Source organism: Limanda limanda, chromosome 12 (genome assembly GCF_963576545.1).
Source record: "Limanda limanda chromosome 12, fLimLim1.1, whole genome shotgun sequence".
Taxonomy (NCBI): Eukaryota; Metazoa; Chordata; class Actinopteri; order Pleuronectiformes; family Pleuronectidae; genus Limanda; species Limanda limanda.
Window position 1 is genome coordinate 186,601 of NC_083647.1, and position 21,520 is coordinate 208,120.

Here is a 21,520-nt window from a genome sequence, read left to right on the forward strand (position 1 = left end):
GGTCTGGGGCGACCTACTGCGAAGGTATATCACCATCTCCTTTGTCTTTGTGGCATTGATGTAGAACAATGTAACAAACACTGCTTCCAAGTACCCATCTGGCAGAAGCACTGGCACATGCTTTTAAATCCCCCGTCTCTCCAAACATGTAGGCTACCAGGGAGGCTGTGGTTCACGGCGTACACTAACCAGAAGGTCCCTGGTTCGATCCCCTGCTCTGTATCTTTAGGTAAAGACAGTAAACCCTAAAATAGCTCCTCAGGACTGTACAGAGTGAAAGACAGCTAAACGGTGCAGTCCCCAAGGCTGCCCTGTAGGGGGCTTTGCTTTTGGAGCAACTTGAATAATGGGTCTTCGCCATTTCTTCAAAAAGAACAAGTTCCAGGTGTAACAGACTTGAACACGCAACTCAGGACTTGGTATTGGTGTCTTTATTCACCTGCAGAAATGGACATATGTTCACTGTGACTATGTTCTTCTGCTCCATATAAAAGTCCTCAGTGATGACAAAGGTACACTCCTCTTTTTCTTCCAGTATATAAATCACAGACACACCCTTACAATCACATAAAAACTACACACAACAGCAACAAACTACTGGGCAAACAGTCATCAAACCAGAAAGGAAACCCCACATACCTGCAGAAATGGACATATGTTCACTGTGACCTCTTCTGCTCCATATAAAAGTCTACAAAATAGAATACATTGACATCAAAGGCTGCCGAAATCCGTGTGGCAAAAAACAAAATGGTTGCCGCATTAAATAAATACATCTCCGTGGATGTTAAATAACAACATTTCCAAAACATATAAACACTCAAAACAACAGCACAAGGTACTTATATATACAACATACAATTTACAACGGTCATTTCTTGAAGGAAAACTATAAAACAGTGCGGAGCTTTTCTACAGGTGACTTACCCTCAGTGATGAAAAAGGTACACTGAGGGAAGGAAGAGCTGACAGGAAGTAACAAACTTTCGGGGAGCACAAAAAGTGGTACACAGCAACATCACTTCCGCAGGTAGTGTTAACAAAATAAAAAAATAAATAATAAAATTCACAACTACAAATTATAAACAAAAATAAATACAGTCCATTCTTAACTCTGTTACACAGGCATCCCAAGTGACAACATTTCTGGGCCTGGTTCTGGACTCCAGGAGGGAAACCATTGTCACTTAACGATTTGGAACCGTTGTTAACTGTAGTTAGCAAAGCCATGTTAGCTGCTGCGGATCGACCCAGCTTATCCCTAGCCAGCAGCCCCTCGATTTCTCCTGAGCAGCTGGAAGCCCAGGGCGGCTGGATGACTGTCCGGAGGGGGAATAGTTCTAAATCAAAGCCCACAATTAACGACAAACCAGTTCATGTTTAATACTGATTTTCTCCACTCAACAACACACCCGTTGAGGTAAACTCTGATCATTGGTGACTCAGTCATAAGAAATGTGAGGTTAGCGAACCCAGCTGCTATAGTCCATTTCATGCCAGGGGCCAGAGCGGGCGACATCGAGTCCAAATTGATGCTGCTGGCTAAAGCTAAATGTCTTTTAAGCTAGCTGTAGTTAAACCCCTTCTTAGAAAGCCCACTCTGGAGGTTTTAGCTAAGTACAGAACAATATCCAACCTCCCCTTCCTCTCTACAATCCAAGAAAGTTTTAGCAGTTGTATCAGCTGTGTGGATTTCTCTAGGAAAGCAATCTATATGAAGACTTTCAGTCAGGGTTTAGAGTTCATCCCAGCACGGAGACAGCCTTGGCAAAATACACCAATGACCTTCTAATAGCTTCAAATCAGGGGTTTGTGTCTGTCCTTGTCCTGTTAGATCTTAGTGCAGCATTCAACACTATCGATCATCACATTTTATTACTGAGACTACTTAATTGGCATTAAATTAAGGAACCACCCTGAACTGGTTTAAATCCTATATACAGATCAATTCCAATCTGTGCAATTACTAATGAGTCATCTGTGCGCACCAAAGTTAACCACAGTGTTCCTCAGCCCAATTTTATTCTCATTATTAGGACACACTGTAAACTTCCACTGCTATGGGGATGACACCCAGTTATACTTGTCAATAAAACCTGAACAATGTAATCAATTCACTTCACTCCAAGCATGTCTCAAGAACATAATAACCTGGATGACCTGCATTTTATCTTAATAAACTCAGATAAAACAGAGGTTCTAATACTTGGCCCTAAACACCTTAGAGATATATTATCTAATTTTATAGCTGCTAGATGGCATTGCCCTTGCGTCCAGTGAAACAGTCAGGAATTAGGGAGTGATCTTTGATCCCGATTTGTCCTTTGATTACATAAGACACTAACGTACAACTAGTAACATCATCACTAACGTCGGGTAAATTTTACCCAATATAATATACCCAATAAAAAATACTTCTCATCAAAATATATTATGTACAACAATACATGGCAATATGAAGTACTCTTCTTTTATTTAATAAAATGAAAAAAAAGGTATCCTGGGCGGACCCTATAAAAAGGCTCTAAAATTAATAAAAAATTAGGGGGTCGTTAAACAAAAAAAATAATAGAGCTGGGGAATTGTTCTTCGGTCCAGCCGTTCCTGGGACATGTCTGGTGAAGGCACAGACTCCCTGCGTCATTTACAACTTATATCATATTCCCCAAAAAATGAACCCTCTAACTCTAACGTCGGGGGAAAATTACCCGAACACGTGCCTATTGAAAAAAACAGGGATGGGAGCAGGGAAACTACCCTACCTTCTATGACGTCAGTGAGCAGATTGAAGGTACCCAAGGACCCACGCCACTCAGACAGCAGCAACACAATGAAAATCCCATGACCACACTCGCTCGGGTAAAAAATACCCAACGTTAGTGTTCTACGGTTAAAAAAAAATCTGCGATTGCCTTCTTTCACTTACGTAACATCTCAAATATCAGACATGTCCTGTCTCACAAAAATGTGTCCACGCCTTTGTTACATCCACACTTGATTGTTGTAATTACTTATCAGGCTTCATCAGTAAGTTCATAAAGCTTAGATTAGAATTTAAAATTCTCCACCTCACCTACAAGTCCCTTAATAATATGGCATCATCATACCTTGAAGAGCTCACAGTTTCATCACCCCACTAGAGCACTGCGCTCCCAGGCTTAGTTATTAGTTATTAGGCTAGTTATTCCTAAAGTCTCTAAAAGAAGAGTAGGAGCCAGAGCTTGCTGCTATCAAGCTCCTTTTGCTCTGATTCTTCTTCCTCTTCTTATAAATGAAACTCAACATATTCTAAAACTCAGGAAACACTTAGTGTTCAGGAAAGGGCGTCCAGAAATGCCCGCGCCCTTGCTTACATTCAATGAGGTGCATTCTGTCGTCTTTCTACTGATCTGTCCTGTGGCCAGCCCATTTACACGACGCATGTAAAATTTTGTCAGGAGAGCCTAAAGAAGCTGGAGATGCAATACATGGCATGGCGGCGAATCTTGATGTCTCGCCATTAACCTTCAAGTAGCTGTAACTTCTATGTTTTTACTCTAATCACTTTCAAACTTCTTATGTGTGATAAGGAACTCACCTTGAAGACATCTATGTTCCAATACACTATTATAGTGACGGTCCCCCCTAGCTGTGACAGGAAGTACCATGTTTTATACTTTGACATGCTGTATTTTTTTTTTTATCTCAAAATTGATCATTGAAGCCCTGAGAGGCTGCTGACACCATGTTGTGACACTTAAGCCTTTACATTGAATGGTGATGGCATGACCTTTGTTGGATTACCAAATAGGAAATGGTTGTAACATCATTGCACATGCTTCAATCTGCCTAAAATGTACAGTGAGTTTCACTACTAGAATACATCCTAAGAACAATATTTGGCTGCTGAGGCAGAATGGCTAAAGAAAACCACTACACCACCTCTCTGGGTAAAATTTCAATGGAATAACTGAACTTTTCACAGCGGACTCCAGACTCAGTGCCACGCGATGGATGCAGGGACGAGCTCTAACATCCTTCCCAAGCGAGTGCCCCTTGGTGGGTCTAGCAGCTTCGGCGTGGTCGTGTCACTTCCCCCTATGTTGACAGGCGAGGGCATGCTCATACTTGCTTGCAACTTAGTAATTTGGCATTGTTGCTCCCATCATCTTTATTAGATATTTTCTTCTGTACAAATAATTTTAAAACATAGACACACTTTCCAATATGTTACAAAGTGTATGCAATATTGTAAATAATGTTATCTTGCTGATGTTCTCAGTTACACGTGGAATCTATTGCACTTCTGTCTGTCCTGGGAGATATTATTATTGGTAGTTTTTCCCTATATTCTTGTTAGGGTTAAGGGCAGAAGATGATGCAACTTGTTAAGTTTTATGGGACAAATTGCGATTTGTCTTTATGGGCTATATAAATAACATTTGATTGATTGATTAAGCCCTATGAGCAGTTTATGAGCAGTACTAATTTTGAGAAAAACAAGTTTTCAATCATAGCAGCTTTTTCAACAGGACAACATTGGAGTGACAATCTCTGCAGTACAGCTATAACCATAACAACTCTACATCCCTGTAGCACTTTCCTAGCACCTCTGTGATGCAGAGTGAACAGAGTAAATGGTAATGGTAAATGGTTTTGTATTTATATAGCACTTTTCTAGTCTTGATGACCACTGTACTTACAGTACAGTTCTACATTCACCCATTCACACACACATTCATACAGTTCATCTAATCACAGCACTTTGTTATTCTATGGGGGGCCATCAGGGTTCAGCATCTTGCCCAAGACACTTCGGCATGCAGATGGGTCAGACTGGGGATTGTACTGCCGGCCTTCAGGTTGGAGGACGACCACTCTACCCTTCAGCCACAGCCGCACACACGAGAGTAGTCTTTAATCACTCACAAACACCTTCAAAATGTAGCCACTAATCCAACTCTGCCTAATCTTTGCCCACAACAGGATTAAATCCATAGACTGTATATAAAATGGACGTAGTGTCCGTGACGTCACCCATTGGATTCTAAAGAGTGAATTTGAGATTCATAGTACGTGCCACCCATCACCATCTTGCCGGTGCCTGACTCCTCGTAGTTCCTAGCTAATCCATTAATGGTCAGAGAGGAGGAGCGCGAGTTGAGCTGAGGTGGGCCGAGTGAAGGCTGACAGCTGAGCCATGCCCACAGTGCTCTACGATAAATGGTTAGCTCAGTAGTATAAATACCTGGGAGTGTTCATAGACCGGTAAACTGGATTGGGCTAAGAAAATTGGGTATGTTTTGACTCAACAAACTGATCCGCAAGGCGAGTGACGATGTGGAGCTGGACCTGGACTCTTTGACAGCAGTGTCAGACAGGAGGATGCTGTCTAAGTTACATGCCTACGTGGACGATGTCTCCAAACCTCACCATGACTTGCTGGTCAAACACTGCACCACAGAGCACCACAGGAAGTCATTCCTGCCTGTAGCCATCCAACTACACAAATCATCCCTCTGAGTGTCAGACACTCTGAGTCAACAGACAGGACTCTGCCAGCAATATACGCACATATGCATGCTTGCACTAAAAACTCAATGTACAGAACGCATATATTGTAATGATTTCAAATTTTATTTTATATACATCTTTTAACCCTTATACACTATGCTTATATTTCTACTGTTGCATGGAGCTTTTGTAACAAACACAATTTCCCCCTGGGATCAATAAAGTATTTCTGATTCTGATTCGTCTGTCCCTTTGTGACAAATTTATAGCGAGGACCTGATACTGAATCATTTAAAATTATTATACTGTCTTTTTCAATAAATGTCAGATTACACTTTCTACCTGAAGATTTGTAATGAGTCTTACATTCAGCAGCGGATGTGAAGAAGGTTCTGCTTTTGTTTGATGATCAGCTGGAAATACAATTTTAATCAGTCATCACATCAAGAAAAAACTGTGGGTGAGGTGCTATTGTTTTTGAAGGCTATTTGGCGCCACCCAGTGTCATAAATTTGGCAAAATGTCAATGTCTTTTGAAACAATTAATGCCCTCTTTTCGAGTATCCCATACAAAAATATGACAGGTTAAAATCACTAAGAGAAAATGTTCACTTTGGCCTGTCTTGGTTAAAAGCCCACTCACCACAACAAGGTGCAGTCCATAAGTGTGAACATATAATAGGGGAAAAACATACAAGAAACTAAAAAGCGTGGGTACAAGATGTATGTATAGGACGTAAGGAGAGGAAAAAAAAGATAAAATACAAGATACAAAATTGGAGAACACAAATTCAAAGGTAAAAAGAGAGTGATTGTGACAAAATTAAATAGCATAATTTAGTGCAACAAAATCTAAAATGGTAAGAACAAGTAGTAACGATTCAGAATATCTAGAACTACCCCAGAACTTGATCCACAGAGCCATGGATTTGAACTGTGCATAAATTATTTGGGGTGAATTTTTTAATATACAATGAACTGTTCCTTGACTTGTAGATAGTTTTAAAGGATTGTTTTTACATCAAAATGAACAGGGAGTTTGCATATCTATTTTATATGATACAGTTAACACATCAATATCACCTTGTGACATTTCTTCATTTGTCTACCAAGTCCTTCACAAATTCTTGTATGTCCAGAACTCTGCTGCCCGCCTACTTACCAGTACCCGCTTAACTGATCACATCACACCAATCCTCCATGATCTCCACTGGCTCCCTGTAAAATACAGGATAACCTTCAAGATCCTACTCACCACCTATAAGACCCTCAGCAACCTGGCTCCCCACTACCTATCCGACCTTCTCCACCAGCACACTCCTACCCGGCACCTCAAATCTGCTTATGCCTACCTCCTTCGTGTCTCTAGGACCAAGCACCAAACCTGGGGTGACAGGGGATTTTCAGTCGCCACCTCCTCTCTCTGGAACTCATTACCAGCCCACATCAAAAATGCCCCAACCCACCTCTTCAGACTTGCCTTCCCCAGCTAACCCCCCCCCCCCCCATGTTTTTATACATTTTTTTGGTTTATTTTTTGTATAGCTCACTATTATCATTCTCTTTTGATTTGTATAAAAGAGTTTATTTTATCCTTATTTTATCCTTCACCATGTACAGCATGTACAGAGTTTTGAAAAGCTCTGTATAAATACGATGTATTATTATTATTAGGATTCTCTTTCTCTCGCCTTGCTATGGGATTCAATCTAATTTTGCAATACTACCCAGAAGCCATCTTCACCAGAACATGGACATGATAAGCTTCAACACACAACTCAAACATGTGGCTGTGCAGCTGTGGGAAGAGATTCTTTTCAGAACAATCAGAAAGAACCAGGGTAACAATAGTTGTTGTTGTTCCTTTTCCCCATGGAGCCTTGCCCTCATTGTATTTTAGAAGCCACTGGACCCTAACCATAACCCTATGAAACTTGTCTATAGCTTGTATCTCAAGATAACGGAATAACAACTACAATTACAATCACGGGAAAACAGAGGAAATATAATGTATGATTCCATGTCCGTTTAGCGTTTTTGTACTCTTCGAAGTGCACACAAATAGAATAAAAAGAGCTAAACGAAGTGCTAAGCAGAATGACTGTCAATCACACTGACAGGGTTTAGAGGAGATGAGACGAACAAAGCAGACATGACTAAAACCATGAACCTCTGAGTTCCCATGAGCAAAGACAAACACGCAGATAACGACCTTTGACTGGATCTGTTAAGATATGATGATTTTAATGCATTCTCCAATGTTTATTCACATTTTTTATTATAAGGCTGATTACAGACCTCCAAGTATGTAAGTGTGGCATATGAGTTGCCTGACTCAAAGACTGACACTGATTGGACGTTTCATAGGTAAAGGTAAATTAAATTAATCTTTCTGAGAAGAAGAGGGAGACATTCCTGTAGATATTCCATATTCCTTCACTCCCTGTGGATGGGGCCATCCATGTTTGTTTCTACCTGTAGACAAATCCCTCATGCTTTCCATTACAATTGTGATTTCTAGTAATCAGACTGTGAATTTTTTGTCTAATAAGTGTATGCAGAGGTCAGGGGGCTGGGAGAGCAACTTCACCTGCACCAGAGGATCAATCAGCGCGGTTGAGAGCTTAAAAGGCAGCGGCTGAGCCTCAGGGGAGAGACTCAGAGACACAGAGACAGTCACAAAGCCACACATGGGACGCGGAGCCACAAAGCTAGTCGCCAGCAGAAATTGCTGGTGCTTTATGTTTAGAGTTTTGAGTTGTTTTTGGAGTTAATAAAGCATGATGAAAAGCAGTTGTGTCTCTGGCTGTGTGTGGGAGAGCCCTGTGTAAATAAGACATTCTACACGATCTAGAGGACTGTTACCTTTTTGTGATTAATCATATATAAAAAATTGTATTCATCATTCCCAGTTTCACTTTGTTTGAGCTTGTCTTTTGTTTTAAAAAATTTGAGTGTTCGTATTTGATGGGATTATTAAAGTGTCTCAAGGGTGTGAAGGTCTAAAGCTCCGGGTCAGTTGGTAATTGACCAATACAATATGAGTGGTTCGATTTCAAAGATTCAATTAGAGCAGGGGTGGGGAATATCCGGCAAGACGGTTTGATTCAGCCTGTGTGGCAATTCATGAATAAAACAAACACACACATGCAAACAAACACACGAAAGAAGAAACGCTGGAATACTAACCTAATACATCCCATCAACGTCTACTGATGGTAACATATATCCTTAGTCCTTAGAAACATAGAGAGTGGCAGCAATTCTAGCCATTAATGGATGTACTGTTATAATGGGTGACGCAAGTAGAGGGAAATACAGTATATGGGGATGCTGTGGGAGACATCTTCAGTCTTGGGGGTGACCATTGCTCATGTTGCTCTGTTAGCGTTTGCATACTGTAGCACCTTCTGGTCTCCTTGATGCATCAAGCCTGCATTAAAATATTCTGCATAAGACATCAGTTGCTGCCTGAGTTCTCCTTTCAACAGCTTCCAGAAAACTTCCATCAAACTTCCATCATTCTATTCCTCTTTATATAAGTCTGAATCTCCACCTGACACTGCTAATTTCTCACCTTTAATGTCTAAAATTAAATCTGACCTCCAAAGATGGAAGAGCTTACCTCTCTCGTTAATTGGAAGAATTAACGCGGTTAAAATGAACATTTTGCCCAAATTTCTATTTTTGTTTCATTGTCTCCCACTTTTCCTGCCAAAGCAGTTTTTTAAAACAATTGATCAAAATATTTCTGACTTCTTATGGTGTGGAAAGGCTCCTAGGATCCGCAAATCCACACTTCAGAGATGTAAATTCAATGGCGGTTTGGCACTTCCGAATTTCCAAATGTATTATTGGGCGACACATATTCAAAAAATTTCATTTTGGTTCAAGTGCCATGGTGTCACTTGGAGGCACAGTCATGTGTTTCATCCTCCTTACCTGCTCTACTTACCTCTTCTATTCCATCCAACCTATCTGGCTTTACAAATAATCAAGTGGTTCACTCCACACTTAAAATTTGGTATCAGTTTAGGAAACATTTCAAATTTAAGTCAACATCTACTTTAGCTCCTTTACTGAACAATCATTTATTTCGACCTCCGCTTACAGATTCAACCTTTCTTGCATGGCATAATAAAGGCCTGAAATGTTTTGAAGATCTTTACAAGGATGGTATTTTTCGCAGCTTTACAGATCTCTCAGGAGAATTTCATCTCCCACCTTCTCATCTCTTTCGATACTTTCAAATTAAACACTGCGCTAAAGCTTTGTTTCCAGTTTTTCCCTCCTCGCCGCCGACCCTACAGTGGGAGGTGCTTTTAAACCACGATCCACTTCAAAAATCACTCATCTCTAAAGTTTATAATGAACTTCTGTCTTTTGATTGCTCTCCAGTTACTAAAGTTAGGGCTGCCTGGGAAGATGAACTGAATCTAAACTTGGAGGATGACTGGTGGGACACTGCTCTTAAGAAAATGTACACTAGTTCATTCTGTGCTCGTCTCACACTTATACAGTTTAAAGTACTGTTTAGAGTCCACTTTTCTATAGCTCGACTGTCGCAAATCTATCCCAGTATCGCTGACAAATGCGACAAATGTCATGCCTCATCCTGCAATTTAATCCATATGTTCTACTCATGTCCGCATCTCTCTCGCTTTTGGTTGAATTATTTTGACACCATGTCAAAAATACTTTCAGTGACTATAAAAGTCTCCCCCCATGTTGCCATATTCGGGCTCCCAGAGGACCATAACCGGTTTACCTCTACTCAATTAGATATTTTAGCTTTTACTTCCTTACTGGCAAGACGCCACCTTCTTCTCCACTGGAAGTCGACTAAAGCTCCCTCCAGTACTCAGTGGCTCAACAACACCATGTCTTTCCTTCTTGACAGTGTAGAGGTTGGCAAAATTCACCTCTGCAACATTAATGAAAGAACATTGGTGAAAGAAAAACATTTATTATGAATATAATAAAGTATAAAATCACAAAATACTAACAAACGTACTAACTAAACAAAGATGTGTATGTGAGTGTGTGTGACTATGTAAATCAGGGGCTCTCAAAATGGTGGTTGACCAAAAGAGTAACACCTTCCTGTGGGCTCCTAAGATGGTAGCTGACCCCCTACAGATAGCAACCCCCCCCCTTCTTCTGATGTGGCTTCAGGACCGATAGCGGGAGAAGGTTTAACTAGGTGAAGTGACATGCGGCTGTCTGTGTTGGTGCTAAATTAGACAAAGAGAGGGTCAGAGAGATATGCAAAGAAAGCCTGTGAAGAGCATTGCAAACTAACATTACTTTCGAATAACTTATAAACACAATACCACAACACATATCAAACTTATAAACACCACACAGAATCAAATAAACAGTCCTGCTTAGCTAAGTATAATTATTAAGCCCAGATTATCAAGAAAACTAGAAAGGAAGTGGCGCTCCAGCAACAGTGTTGAAAATCTCCTAGACTGGAAGAGTAGTGTTACAGAATATAAAAAGGCTCTCCACAAAGCAAGAGCTGCCTATTATTCAAAACTAATAGAAGAGAATAAAAACAACCCCAGGTTTCTCTTCAGCACTGTAGCCAGGCTGACAGAGAGTCACACCTCCACCGAACCCAGTATTCCTCGATCCCTAAATAGCAATATCTTTATGACCTTTTTCAATGATAAAATTCTAACTATTAGAAATAAAATCAATCATACCCTCCCAACAATAGAGATCTCAGAAACGGCTGAGAATCCTTCCCATTATTTAGACAGCTTCTCTCTGATCACCCGTGATCAGTTTACCAAAATAGTCTCAGGTTCTAAACCAACAACCTGTATTTTAGATCCGATTCCAACTAAATTACTTAAAGAAATTCTGCCCCTAATAGATAATTCGTTACTTAACACAATCAATCTGTCATTATCATCAGGTTATGTACCACAGTCTTTTAAAATAGCTGTAATCAAACCCCTACTCAAAAAACCCACCCTAGACCCAGAGGTTTTAGCAAATTACAGGCCAATATCTAATCTCCCCTTCCTATCTAAAATCTTAGAAAAAGTTGTAGCCAATCAGCTGTGTGAGTTTCTCCAGGAAAATAATATATATGAAGACTTTCAGTCTGGGTTTAGAACCAATCATAGCACAGAGACAGCCCTGGCAAAAGTCACTAATGACCTTCTAATAGCTTCAGATCAGGGACTTGTGTCTGTCCTCGTTCTGTTAGATCTCAGTGCAGCATTCGACACAATTGACCATCAAATTTTATTAGAGAGACTAAAACAGTTAATTAACATTAAAGGAACGGCCTTAAACTGGTTTAAATCTTATTTTGCTGATCGCTCCCAATTCGTTCAAATCAATGATGAGTCATCGGTGCGCACCAAAGTTAACCATGGTGTCCCACAAGGCTCTGTGCTCGGCCCAATTTTATTCTCATTATATATGCTTCCACTAGGAAACATTATCAGGACACACTCGGTAAATTTTCACTGTTATGCGGATGACACCCAGTTATATTTGTCAATAAAACCTGATCAAAGTAATCAATTAACTAAACTTCGAGCATGTCTCAAGGACATAAAAACCTGAATGACCCGCAATTTTCTCTTATTAAACTCAGATAAAACAGAGGTTATAATACTCGGCCCTAAACACCTTAGAGATACATTATCTAATGATATAGCTGCGCTAGATGACATTGCCCTTGCTTCCAATGACACAGTCAGGAACTTGGGAGTGATCTTCGATCCTGATTTGTCCTTTAATAGTCACTTAAAAGTAATTTCTAGGACCGCGTTTTTCCACTTGCGTAATATCTCAAAAATCAGACATGTCCTTTCGCAAAAAGATGCAGAAAAACTAGTCCACGCCTTTGTTACATCGAGACTGGACTATTGTAATTCATTATTATCAGGCTCCAGCAGCAAGTCGTTAAAGACTCTGCAGCTGGTCCAAAATGCCGCAGCACGTGTCCTGACGAGAACTAAGAAAAGAGAGCACATTTCTCCAGTATTAGCATCGCTACACTGGCTTCCTGTTAAATCTAGAATAGAATTTAAAATTCTCCTCCTCACCTTCAAGGCCCTTAATGATATGGCACCTCTTTACCTTAAAGAGATGTTAGTACCATATCAACCTACTAGAGCACTCCGATCCCAGAACTCAGGTTTACTTGTTGTCCCTAAAGTCTCTAAAAGTAGAGTAGGAGCCAGAGCTTTTAGCCATCAAGCCCCACTGCTGTGGAATAATCTCTCACTTTCAGTTAGGGAAGCAGACACGCTCTGTTCGTTTAAAAGTAGACTCAAAACCTTCCTTTTTTATAAAGCTTATAGTTAGAGCTAATTAGTGCGATGTTCCAAATTTGATTAAATGGCAAAAACCCCTGATGATGCTAAGACGCACAGGGAATTTATGACACAAGACACACGGAGCTTCTCTTTCCTGCTTCTCCTTCCTTTTTCTCCATATTTATCACATCAAGATAATTCTTATCTCATCAGTACATGTTACTAACTTGACCCCTTTCCCGGAGTTTCTGTGCCTTAGCGCCCGCGGATGCAGGGCCACAGCTGTGGCCGCACCATGGATTATGATTGTGGATCGCGTGTCGGAGGTTGCAATGCAGTTCGGTGGATTCTGTATCGTGCCAGCTGATCGTCGTTGTAATGGAGGATCCTTTGTCGCGTTGGCATCGGATGATGAGGGACCACGACCGAGGCGGCAGCTGATAATGGATTCTAACTGGCGGCGGTGGACAATGACTGTGGATTACAGTGGATCTCATCCTGATGCTGGATCGTGGTCTTGCTGGCTGCTGGCCAGAGACTGTGATTGCAGCGGGACTGCCTGACACATAGTATTGAAAAATGTTTAGCCTCATGGATGCTGCTAAGAATCCTGATGATGTTTTCTTACACCTGACATCTATTGCACTTCTGTCCGTCCTGAGAGAGGGATCCCTCACATGTGGCTCTCTCTGAGGTTTCTACATATTTTTACCTGTGAAAAGGGTTTTTAGTAGTTTTTCCTTACTCTTGTTGAGGGTTAAGGACAGAGGATGTCACACAATGTTAAAGCCCCATGAGACGAATTGTTATTTGTGAATGTGGGCTATACAAATAAAACTTGATTGATTGATTGAGATTATGTTACCCGTCCTTGAAAAGGGAAAAGAGGTTGCTGTGCAGTTAGCAGTTCGTCCCGCCGGTTATGTGAAGTCTTCTGGCTTTGTGTGGTCATAAGGTTCTGCATTCGCAGTTCTGTTGCTCGCTGAATCTTACCGGCAGGACATCGAGTCGCTGCTAGGAGTTTGGAAAAACTTGAGATGCGTGGAGGTTTCCTTGAAGAGATGAGTTGGAAGCTGCACCTCTGACCTCCTGTCGTTGGGTGGGAAGAGAAGATTTGAGCTGGAGCAGCCAGGCCCCCCCTCAGCACAGCAGGAGAAAAGGCTGGCTGCCTGCTGTCCTTGGAGGGTTGATGGAAAGAGATAGAAGAGGGGGAGAAGTAGCCTTATATTGGCCTGGTGACCATACAGGTCATTGGGCCAGAGTGACCAAGTGGAGTTGACCCTGGTGGCTTTTTCACACCTCCGGACGAAACTGTCCGGATCAATGGAACCTGTTGCCCCCTGGGAGACTGAGTTCCTTGGCTTTCTCAAGAACAAAGAAACATGTGCTTTCAGGCTTTGACCACACATATAGGCCGAAAAGTAGGCCTTTGGTTTCATAAAAACTGTGTCCCAACACTGTCTCCTCTCCTTGATATGTAGTGCAGCTGTCTGTCGTGTTTGGGGAAGTGTGAGAGCATGGCCAAGGTCAAATTCTTCTCTAGACGACACTGATATGAGAAAAGGATCCCCACCCTGAATTAAAAGGAGGATTTGGTGCTATACATATAATATAAATATAAATGTATTGACTGATAAAAGTTTTAATGTAATGTGTGTTTAAGTTGATTTACATTTTGTGTTTCAATATACAAAGTTGTGACCTTTATTCATCATTTCCCCTTAATATATAAAGAATACTTATCATTGATGATAATTCTGGAGCTTCTGCAGCCCAATCAGGTTGCACAGGTAGACTAGCTCCTCCAGGATTACAAATCCCTACGTGCGGCCGCAAGAAAGTTTCAAGAGCATAAAGGAAATGCCAGGCAACCTGCCCGGCTGACCCATCGGGAGAGCTTAACAGAGCCATAGAAGGGCATCATCTCAGCAGCAGGGGCGGTATCTGCTTCTCTGTGCGAGGAGGAACGTAGGGCACTGCCAGAGCCCTACAAAATGAACTCCAGCATGCTACAGGTGTGCATGTGTCAGACCAAACTGTCAGAAACAGACTCCATGAGGGTTGAACAATGGCTTGACGTCGTCAAGTGGGACCTGTGCTCAAAGCCCAGAACCATTCAGCTTGTGTCCCGTTCTCTTCACAAATGAGAAAAGGTTCACACTGAGCACGTCTGGGAGGAAATCCCTCCACCGACTCATCAGGAGCATGCCCAGACGTTGTCGGGGCCGCATACAGGCACACGGAGGCCATACACACCACTGAGTCACATTATGTATTGCCGTGATAAAATTCATGCAAGTTGTATGAGCCTTAAAAATGTTACTTTGATTTTCGGTGCGGTTTTAAATGGGTTGATGATTTTGGTTTCCATTGAACATTGTTACGCCATATTGTCATGTTATACGATGTACATCAGTAAAGATTTTCAACTTGAATAATTCGTTCATTAAGATCTGATGATTTAAGTGTTCCCTCAATTTGTTTGAGCTGTTTATATACGTCGGTATTTTCTTAAATTTAAAGAAAAATATATTTTGAGTAAAGTAATTGTTTCTCATTTCTTCAACCCATTCTGTGTAGCCGGCTCCAGGCCTGTACAGGACTCCCTTAATTGACACTTCTGGAATGGCGGGATTGCCGGTCAATAAGAGAAGACTTGGCTTTCTAGCGAGGGGTGGAGAGCTGAAAGTGGCTTCTGCGGTTGATGAGATGGAGGAGTAAGAAGACATTTTCTGGACATTGGAGCCTGTTGACATTTTCATAGAGTCACCTAAATTACAATTATGAACCCCCAAAACAAGCATAATGGGTCCTCTTTAACCTCATCTGAGATTTTACCTTAATATAGATGATTAATTTTACCTTTACCTGATTATGGCCCGTGGATTTACTGTCTGTGTTAAAGGGGACATATTATGAAAATTCCACTTTTGTAGTGCTTCTACACGTTATTTTGGGTATCTGGCATGTCTACCGACCCAAACAACTCCCGCGATTTGTTATGGTTCATGTAAGTCAGATAGGTCATGCTTGAGTGACTTAGAATGCGCTTCAGTATGCTTCGCTCTTCACACGCGAAATGGGAGTCTCTCTTACATAGCCAGTAATCACAAACACAGACATTTGTAGCTTGTATTAAAATCATTCCTGCAAAACCACCACTTGACCCCGCCAACAAAAAGTCAATGACCATTCCATTACTTTTATTGAAGATATAGTGGGCTACAATTATAAAAAAGAAAAAAGTTGTTTGTGATTCATAAGGTGCAGACTAAAAACAACTGCAAGTCAGTATTACAGTATGAGTGAGTAGTTCAATTTCCATTTGATATTCCATGTCCCTTAAAAATTTTTCCAGGTTTGTAATAGTGTATCATTCCCTCTACTAACAGCAGTTCATCACTCATTTCTAAGATCCGCTCCGCTGATGTTTTGCTACTCAGCACTTAAACATCACCTTAAAGGAAAAATCCACGCGAAAACACTAGTACTGTTGAATAACGCACCAACAAAACAGTAAATTTTGTTCATCTTTCTTCTCATTTTCATTCCTGAGTATCTCGCCAAGCGTTGGAGAGATACAAACAAATACACTTCTAATAGACTTCTGAATCAAAGTGGATATAAATATGATTTTCAGACAGTGGTCATTGGAGGGCCAGGTGGTGGGTTCAGAGGCTGGACTAAAACCGGCTGGTTGGGGCTGAGAGAAGATTGCGATTACATGACGACATCATATGGAGAGGAAGTATGAAATTCTACATTTCGAAAACATATTTTCTTAGAATGGAGGGTAAAAATGTCCACAGAGTGACCGTGTTCATACTTTGAGGGTACCTACTGACCCCCTTCAAGTAATTACAGATAGTCTCAAAATTATTTTACACAATATGGACCCTTTAAGAACAAATATAAATCCAACAGCAGCTGACTCTCAATCAACTGATGCAACTGAATCTAAATCCTGTTTTTAGAACTCCTTACAGGACCATCAATCTAATCCTTTTTAATCCCCTCGATGACCATCTCCTAACCCACACGCATATGATTTTGTAGTCAGCTTTGAAAAATTAAAAAAATTAAAACAAACAAAATACCCAAGTAATTGGACTACTTCTTAGTCAATGTAAAATGATAAAAGGGATGGTTGTGTCTGAATGAGAAAACCCAACCTAAGGATAAATTCAATTTCTGCCTAAAGCATTATCTTCATTTAGCCTTATGCATGCCAACATGTAACAAGAGTAGATGACCTAGCACCCAGCAAAGATGAAAGTAAATGTGTATATTGACTGAAGCACTGGAATCAAGCTAAACCTTATGTGCTTTACCTGAGTATTTAATTTTGTTCTTCTCTATCACTACACTTCAGCAGTAAAATTTGTACTTCTCACTTGACTACATTTAACTGACAGCTACAGTTACTATTGATTAATATTTCACATAAAATAACAATAGTAAGCTCACAAAATTAAAAAAATTAAGCTAGTGGTTTGAGTCCAACTTGTTTGGTTTGTGTCTCCTTATAATAATGCAATGTGTAGTTGAGAGCACATTCCACCAAGACTAGTGCTCTATCTGGGCATGTAAAAGCAGTGTTTCCTGTTAATGCCATATTCTTATTTCACACATTACTTTCATAATTAACCAAATATTTTTTTACACTTCTCATATTAACATAACTAACTTGGTGCTTGGTTTAATTGCTGCATTCTATAGCAGTGAGAACCTGTCTTTCTCCCTTTAGTCCGTCACTCGGAATCTGTTGTGCGAGTGACCTTTGTGTAACAATTTAATTTAATTTAATTAATTATGTAGGAAGCGCTGCAAAATAAGTGTATTTTATTTTCCTGGATCCACCAATTTATTCAGATATGCTCCAAAATGTAAAAAAAAATACTTTTTATTGACAGTTTTTGTGTATTATTCCCAATTAACAAGAAAAGAAGTAAGTAAGTGAATATGGTAAATTATCCGTATTCATATAGTATTTTTCTATTCTTGACAATTTTGTTTGCTATTCAAACATTCACACACATTCATACAGTATATCTTTGGGCAGCAGAAGTCAAGGGGGACAAAAATAAACCTGCACAGCTGAATTGCTTAGATGCTGATGATCTGTATCTACATTTTCAGAGCGGATGGAGACTTAGCCAGTGAGGTGTCACCATTAATCCCTGATTTTTAACTGATGCCAAATAGTAGCCTATGGGAGATTAAAAAAAAAAATCTGTTGATATGCATCAAAAAGGCCTGATTACATCCAAAGGGATTAAATGTTATATAATGTATTAAATTTAAACCTGATCAAGTCCAAGTGGCATGAATACCTGTGAATTGCACATTTAATTACAAAAGTGTGATAGCAAAGTTTAACAGTTTAAACCATCAAATACATTAGTATTTTTGCTTCCCTCTGGAGCTGCCATTTTGGTTAACAAAAGCAAATAAGCAGATAAAGCTGTTTCTTTACTATTTCTAGCTGTGTCCCATTTCAGAAGCCTCAAACTTTAAAGAATGCATCGGAGTAGCCTTCAGATAAGGTCCACTCCAAAATAGATTTTGGAATACTTTAGACCAGTAGATGTGAACAAAAGCAACAAACATTATGAATGTCACTTCAAAACTACTGTAAGGAAGTTACAAAAGGCAGCATAAAGGCCAGATTTTATCGACATGTTTTGTTGTCTCTCATACACACACAGAAATAATTCATCCTGAGTATCTGTTAGTTTACTCCATTGTGCATTAACAAAAAATAACAAAAGTCAAGGTTACTAATAGAAGAGTCACAAAGACTACATTTTAGGAAACCCTGACAGGCTGCAAATAGAAGCACTAATGAGTTATAACAAAAAGTTATTTAAATTTAAAAAAGGGATAAGTGACAGCCACAGTTCATAGGAATACACTATCCAGTGTAGACTAAAACTAGGCATGTTGAAGACAACACATTTCACTTCATTATGGTCTACTATTTATGTAAAGAAGGATTTTCCCATTAGGTTCCTTAAAGAGGGGGAGTTCTGTTTTGTAGTTAAAACAAACAGTCAAAAAGAGCCTGGGAGTATCGATTGACTGCTAGTACAGCAAAATGCAGTCCACTCTGAATACTGAAGGAGTACTTCAACTTCATCCTCAAAGATGAAAAACATGAAGAAAAAGTAAGCGGTTGTTGGATATTGATGCCACTTGAGGCTGACAAGATTATTTGTGATCCATATTTTCATCCCAAACCAAAAATAGAATGTTTGTGGCACCATACTCATCTCCGTCCCTCCCAGACAATTGTGTGTTGTGCGAGTCAGACTGAGATCTTAGAGGGTTTGTGACTGGAGGGCCATATTCACTGCAAATCATGAGTCTGATAATGTCCTGCACTAATGAATAAACATATAGCAGGTTTATTTACTTAAACCTAAAGGGTCAAACACCTGATTGAGAAGTCATGAGAGATTGAACTCTGTTTGTGAGAGAGATAGACAGACAGATGGACAGACATGGATAGACGATAGATGGATAATGTACTTTATTCATCTCAAACTGGGAAATGCCTTGATGTACCGAAGTTTTATGCAGTAACTGAAAGATATTTTAAATATTCACACTTTAAGACTCCCATGGTTTCTTCAAGACCAAAAATTATATCATAGAAATGCAGCTGCCCCAACAAAGAACAAGATTAAAACACAATTGATGCTTTCTGAATTCAAAACATGGGTCTACTGAAATTAGGTTTTAAAGCTACAACATCAACTCAAATACAGGAACTATAAGTTTAAATATTGTCATGTCAAAAATAGTTCTTCCTAGTCTTAATATAAGTATCTTTATCCAGTTAGTTAAAATACTATTCTGATGTTTTGTATTCTGTATTTTTATATACAGACCATACTGAGACTCAGGTTAACAACTGGTATCTGATTGGGTCCAGCCCAAATTGCTAGTTCTGGTCTCAGATTTCTCTTCCTTGTAAAAGGAATTAGCACAGGCCAAAGATTCTGAATACAGGACCAAAATATGCTTTATCTGGCTTAATTGAATAAACTGTTGCAAATAATAAACATGACTAAGCATTTGTTTAAGAATATGGACCCTGTGAGCACAATATTAAATAGAATAATAAAGGCTTTATAACTGGATAAATAACTACTTAATTTAAAAACAATAAATCAAATAAGTGTCATACAAAAGAGACACTCATAGTGACTTTATTACCAACTCTGCATTACCCTCCTGCTCCACAGAACTATTTTTTTGTTCATCTTGGATTTACTTTATTATTATTAACATACTCCAGGAGAAAGTCAAAAGCCGACTGACAATCTTGAGGTAAGCACCTAAGAACAGCTCAGAAAAGAAAAGAACGAGCAAGAAAACGTTTCTCTAAAGACCACTTCAAGTTTGTGAAATCTCTCTTCACCACAAAGGGAGGAACACTGAGGACCTCGAAGCAGTACTTAGAACACCTGGATAAAACACACTCTGATCCAAAGAGTATGATCCGGTAGCAGTTCCATTTGATATCCCACCCATTGAGCAGCCAGAACACCAAATGGATGTGATCCCTCCGCAATGGAAAAAGGTGAACACAGTGATGCGGGCAAGATTCTACATTTCTTGTGGAAATAAATGAGTGACATGGGTGAAACAAATTATACCCAGAGCTTTGCTCAGAGCTGGAGAAGTACTGATTCTAAAAGAGGAGGAATCATTAGCCAATTTGGTCCGAATGAGGATGAATCCATCAAAACATGACATCAAAACAAAAACACGAAGCATCTCAATAATCAAAGGTAAGAGATAAGACCATAGGTTCTACATTAATGGAGAACCCATTCCATGAGGTCAGAGATCTTGGACGATGCTACTGTGCAAGCATCAAAGACTGCGAGCAGGTCCAGCATCTGAAGCAGGATGTCAGCAGCGGCCTTAAGAACATAAACCAGTCCCTGCTTAATGGCAAACTAAAGCTCTGGTGCCAACAGTTTGGCCTATTAATATTTTTGGCCCGAATGATGTGGCCACTTACAGTAGTCGACTTTCCCCTCACAAGAGTTGAGAACATGGAGAGAATGATCAACTCATGTGAAAAAGTGGTTAGGAGTCCCAAGAAGTCTAAGCAACATCGGCCTGTATGGACACGTAATCCTCGAGCTGCCTTTCTCAAGTCTCGTAGAGGAGTTTAAAGGCACCAAAACAAGGCTGGAGATGACCCTGTCCCGAGACTGGAAAATGTTGGTGGTTGTGGGCCAGCGACTTACAGTTCCATTAAATATTGTCACTACCACCTTAACACCAGACCTGAAACTCTGGTCCAATACCTTGCACGATCTCTACCTCTGAGGAATTGACAGTACCCTGGGAAGATGCTGTTGATAAAGCAAATGAGGAAAAGGCTGCAATATGCAGACATGGCATTTGAGGCAGAGCAACATGGTTGGAAAGCAAGTTTGCCCTGTGGAGGTTGGCTGAAGTTTCATTGCAACATCCACCATCAGGTTGATCAAAGATCTGGGGATCCTGGGACAAGCCCTGCAACAGACCATGAAAGAAACATCACACACACACACTGCAGACAACCATTCTGGATCAGGAGGAAAGATCCCAACTGGGCACCAAGATGCTAGCGACATGCACCCTGGTCTGATTAACTTGTGGTGGTCCTATCTTAGAAGAGGGTATCTTGTTATAAAAGGCCGAAACAACTAATGACGCAAAGACACACAACTGAAGAT

At 40.2% G+C, this 21,520-nt stretch overlaps 1 pseudogene; it reads left to right on the top strand.

The window, feature by feature from the left end:
* The first annotated feature begins 1,969 nt into the window (after positions 1 to 1,969).
* Positions 1,970 to 6,986, top strand: LOC133015645 (uncharacterized; annotated as a pseudogene).
* Positions 6,987 to 21,520: the final 14,534 nt, after the last annotated feature.